The sequence below is a fragment of the Silene latifolia genome, chromosome 1 (genome assembly GCF_048544455.1).
Source record: "Silene latifolia isolate original U9 population chromosome 1, ASM4854445v1, whole genome shotgun sequence".
NCBI lineage: Eukaryota > Viridiplantae > Streptophyta > Magnoliopsida > Caryophyllales > Caryophyllaceae > Silene > Silene latifolia.
In genome coordinates, this window is record NC_133526.1 from 100,464,832 (window position 1) to 100,470,464 (window position 5,633).

The 5,633-nt window shown below is 39.8% G+C and overlaps 1 non-coding gene across 1 annotated transcript; it reads right to left on the bottom strand.

Annotated features, from left to right (window-relative positions):
- Positions 1-1,818: 1,818 nt before the first annotated feature.
- Positions 1,819-1,925, bottom strand: LOC141617805 (small nucleolar RNA R71). The gene has a single exon (XR_012531214.1). It is a non-coding gene; the product is annotated as a small nucleolar RNA R71 (small nucleolar RNA).
- Between the last annotated feature and the right edge of the window lie 3,708 nt (positions 1,926-5,633).

A 5,633-nucleotide genomic window follows, 5' to 3' on the forward strand; every position in this document is an offset into this window, starting at 1 on the left:
CTAACTTCCACTATAAATACCCCATTAGTCTAATTAGAGGAGCATGTTCTTCTTATCAATAATTAGTGTAGTTAATATCAATCAAATCTCTCTTTAATATTGTAATCAAGTATTAATCAAGTTTTAATCCAAGTTTTAGTTCTTTAATCTCTCTTTTGTTCATCCTTTATTTTGGGTAATTGAAGATTATTTGGGTTATTGTTGGGAGATTGACAACCTCTCAATCAAGCATTCAAGTACTTCTTTTATCTTTGCTTTATTATTGGAATCATTAGTAGGTATAATCTCTTAATCCCTTTTTAATTATTGTTAATTACTTTCATTTATTCATCATGTTTCATTTTGTTGGTATGATTGACAACCTTGCTAGCATGATCAACATGATAATGAGTGAGTAGTCTCTTAGCTAGGGTTAATGGGTGATTAGGGAAACCAACATGGGGAATGATTCATGCTTAAATTAATATGCTTTCATGTTTTATTTGCTTGCTTGTTTTGATCTCAACTCATGCACATGTTATATTTGATGAAATGCTAAGCCTATGAATCCTTGCATTTACTATCATCTCCTATCTTTTCAATGAGACTTGTAAGACATAACCCAACTCGAGTCTCATTAGACCATGCATGTTGTTGAGTAGGGAAGATTAAGTCGACTTGTAGGTGTTGTACAATCTAATCGATTCGGCTCCGGGACCCAAACTTTCCTAGGATTGTAAGATATAACCCAACTCAATCCATCACAACAATAATTGCTTGCTTATAATTTGAGAACATGTTTGTATGATCATATCCCATGATTCCCCTATGATCCCATGACACCCTAGTGCCTTTAATCAATTGTTTATACCCCTTTAATTCATCTTGCTTGTTTATTTTCATTGCTATTTTAGTTTAGTAACCTTCTACATCAATCCAATTTGTGACACCCCTTAGACACCATTAGTTTCAATAGAAATCTCATTTCAACTCCCGTCCCTTGGGATCCGACCTTTACTTGCCTCTTTACTAATTGTAGAGTTGTTTGTGAAGCTATAAATTGTGTTTTGATTCGACCGTGACCCAACGACCACATCTTAATTTGTGAACACTTAGCGGGATCGCATCAAAAATGGCGCCGTTGCCGGGGACGGTGTTTGTTTGATTTAGATTTCTTTTTATTGTTATTAGTTGTGTCTTTCTTCGCCTTGAGGAAGTAAAACTCCTCAAGGGTTGTTCTAATTGTTTTCGAGTTGTTTGATATTTTGCATGTCTAGAAGGTTACAAGGCGATTTGTTACCTTTTGACCGTGAAATCGAAAGAACCTTGACGAACAATAGGAGACTTGTTAGGAGGAATTTAAGAGGTATTAGTGAAGTTGTTCAACCCACGAGTGAGTTTGTCAATCCTTTCGCAATAGAAGGAGAAGAGAACCCATTACACAATACCCCACAAAATCCACCTACAATGCCAAAATTCTCGTCACACTCCGTACCCACCGAGGAGAATCTACCAAATGGTACTCCTACACCACAACATCTAACCGGAAATTTTATTTCCAAGTCCGCCTTCATCCAATTAGTTGAGAGGAGCCAATTTGGGGGGATGCCTAGTGAGGACCCTCATTCTCATATGGAAACCTTTTGCGACTATTGTGATGCAATCTCTCAAACGGGCGTGACTCAAGACCAAATTAGATGGGTCTTATTTCCTTTTTCTTTAATCGGCACCGCGAAGCAATGGTTGAAGGGCCTTGATAAGGCCACCCTTGGAATAGATTCTTGGAAGAAGTTGGCTCTAGCTTTCTACAAAAAATTCTACCCACCGGAAAAGACTAACATGCTAAGAGCTCAAATTACGGGTTTTAAGCAAAGGGATGAAGAGTCTTTGTATGAAGCTTGGGAGCGTTTTAAGGGAATTTGTCGCTCATGTCCTCACCATGGACTTAGCGAATGGTTTTTGGTACAACAATTTTGGAATGGTTTATATGAAGATTCTAGGAACATTCTCAATATGGGATCAAATGGAATGTTCACCGAAGTTGATGACAATCAAACATGGAACAAGATTGAGGAAATGGCGGTCCATAACTCACAATATAGTAGACCTCGCAAGGCTACTAGAGGAGGAAAGCATGAAGTGGACTCCGTTACTCAATTGGGTGCTCAACTTAGTGCTCACATTGACACAATCAACTTGAAGTTTGAACAAGCTATGGCTAGACTTGAGGAAAACTCAAAATCATCAAAGCATCATGTTAATGCCATGACGGCATCCTCATCAATCCCAAGTGGGATATGTGAGAATTGTGGAACTTTGGGACATGACCAAGGTGAATGTAGGGGAACAAATGAACAAGTGAATGCTTTCCAAGCATACAAGAGTGGTACCCCTTATTCCAACTTCTACAATGAAAACACCAAATTCCATCCAAATCTCTCATACAAAAGCCAAAATGTTCAAAACCCTCAAACAACATACACTCCACCACCCATGAGAAACCAAAATCAAAGACCCTTTTACAATCAAAACCAAGGTTACCAAAATCAAAATCCATACAATCACCAAAATGACAAAGGTTTTGATGTCCAAAAAGCGGTCCTCCAAATGCAAAAGAATCAACAAGAATTTTTCACTCAAATGCAAAAAGATAGCCAAGCAAAGGAAACCACCATCAACAACATTCTAGCTCACACCAAGATGTTGGAAACACAATTGACTCAACTAGCATCTTCAAGCTCACAAAGACAAAAGGGGCAATTACCACCTCAAAGTAATCCCCATAGACATGAAATGGTTAGTGCCATTCACTTGAGAAGTGGTACAAGGTATGAAGCACCGAAGAAGCAAGTTGAGGATGAAGTTGTGGAAGCTAGTGAAAAGGAAGAAATTGTGCAAAACTCCAAAGATGGAGAATCATCAAAAGAAGAAAGTTCAAAGAAAAATGAAGACAAGGCCAAGGAGAAGGAGCCCATTGTGATTAGACTCCCTTTTCCAAGTCGTCAAGCCAAGCCCAAATTTGATGATCAACTTGGAAAATTCATGGAAATTGTGAATAATTTGGAAGTCTCAATTCCTTTCACGGAATTAATCAATCACGTGCCGGCCTATGCAAAATACATGAAAGATATCCTCACAAAGAAGAAGTCGATCCGGAAGCTTGAGACTATCGCCTTCACTAAGGTGAGTAGTGCAATACTTCAAGGGAGTTCACCTCCAAAGTTAAAGGATCCGGGAAGCTTCTCAATACCGTGTACCATTGGCGACACAACGATCAACAAAGCCTTATGTGATCTAGGGGCTAGTGTGAGTGTCATGCCGTACTCGGTGAGTAAAAGGTTGGGGATGGGAGAGCTTAAATGCACCAATATCACACTCCAAATGGCCGATAGATCGACGAAGACACCATTAGGGATATGGGAAGATGTCCCCGTGCGAATTGGGAAGTTTTTCATCCCGGTAGACTTTGTCATTGTTGATATGGAGGAAGATTCCAATCATTCTAGGAAGACCTTTCCTACACACCGCGGGTGCGGTGATTGATGTGAAATATGGTGAGCTCACTCTAGAAGTGGGAGATGAAAGCATAACTTTTAATCTTGACAAAACTATGAGAGCTCCTCGTTTGCATGAACCATGTTTCATGATTGATCATTATAGCCGAAAAGATGAGAGGAAGAAATCGGAACTCCAATGGAAGAAGAGAATTGAAGATGCTCCATTCAAAGAGCAAGTGAATTGTGACAAGGAGAGCTTGCAAAGCTCATCAAAATCAACCAAGGAAGAAGAGGATGCCCTCATTGGCCAAGAGAAGAAATTGGGAGAGTTGTCTCCATCTAAGCAAGAGATTTTCAATGATCAACTTAATGAAGTTTGTGGTCTTTGGGACGACGAATTTGAAGGGATTTTTAATCCCTACATTGGACATGCTATTGATCAAGATCGACAACAAGGGCCAAGGTCTATTGAAGACCTTTACCATGATAATGAACAAGCTTTTGATTACTTTTTCAAGGTGTTGAGCAACAGCAACAACACCTTGAACATGCCCCCTTGACATCTCATCAAGTATGAGAGTTTGGTGGAGTCCTCCCTAAACCACCACTTGTAAATACTTCTAACTCCCTAACTTACATTTCAATTCTTGTATTGCATTTTTTGTCATCTTTGGATTTTTATTTACTTTGATCAAAATAATTGTCATGTTTGACAGAAGTGAGGGAGGGACTAACGATTTCAATTGATGTGTAGTGCTTAGTGTGGGGATGGCAATTGCCTAGGATATCCATGCCTTAGTAGTGCCCCCACAATGACGAACACAAGACTTGAAGAAAGAATGGAAGAATGGTATGGGAAATGCTTTGTGCACGGATGGAACTGAATCCGTGTACACAGGGGAAGAATCCGAGCGGATTGAACAGAATCCGCCCGTCTTAAAGAATCCGAGCGTATTGCAAAGAAGACGCCCGTCCAGAGCTGAGCTGAATTTTGAAAAATTCTTGACTGTGACTGAATCCGGGCGTCTTGAACAGAAATCCGCCCGTCTTGAAGAATCCGCCCGTCTTGAAAGAAAGACGTCCGTCTTTGCAGCTGAGGAAAACAAGCAAAATTTTCTGGACTGAAATCCGTCCGTCTTCAGCCAAATCCGCCCGTCCCGTGTCAAGCAAATCCGAGCGTCTTCATCAGAATCCGCCCGTCTTTAGGCGAGATTTGTAAAGCCCAGAAAGAGCAGAATCTGCACGGATTGGGCAGAATCCGCACGGATTGCCCCTGCAGATTCGAAAATTTCGGTCTCTTTAAAACCCCTCCCACCTTCATTCATTCATTCATTCATTCATAAACACTACCCACAACATCAAAACCCTCATTCTCTCCATCACAAAAACAAAAACCCTCAACAACATTCACCAAAAACAAATCAAATCATCCTTCCAACAACAAATTGATCACTCCTCCTTCATCAAAAATCAAAACCAAGCACAAAATCTTCAACCTTTGAGTCGATTTTTGATTTCATAAAGGCAAAGCCTTTCACCTTCAAATCGATTTGGGCATACTACAAATTGAAGATTTTTCATTCTTTTCTTGGTTAGTTCATCAATGGCAAGGACTAAGGGAGCAACAAAGGCAACAAAGGCACCAAAGGCTAAGGCACTCTCACAAAGGCAAAAGGCTCTTCAAACAAAGAAAGCATTGGCTATGGTGGTAGCAACACCAAACTTGGAAGTGCAACAACAACAACAACCTTCTATGGGAGCAACAACACCTTCTACTCCGGTAATTGATCAACTTTTGCATTATCCGGAGGTAACTTTTATTTCCGATACCCATAGAAATACCTTTGTCAAGTTTGCTATGAAGTCATTACAATCCACCAAATTCATATGTGAAGATACCTTAGAAAAATTGGGTGTTCTTGAGCAAACTAGAGCCTTTATCAATGCCATGGGGTTGAAGAAATTGTTTGAAACAAAGGAATTGACATACCCCTCCCTTACCTTGGAATTTTTAAGTTCCTTGAAAGTCACCAAAATTGAGAATAAGGAGAATATCGAGTTTCGTCTAGCTAATGTTAGTAGACGCATTACCTTTAGGGAATTGAGTGAAATTTTGGGTCTTAGTGATGAACCGAGTTATTTTAAGTGTTATGGAAA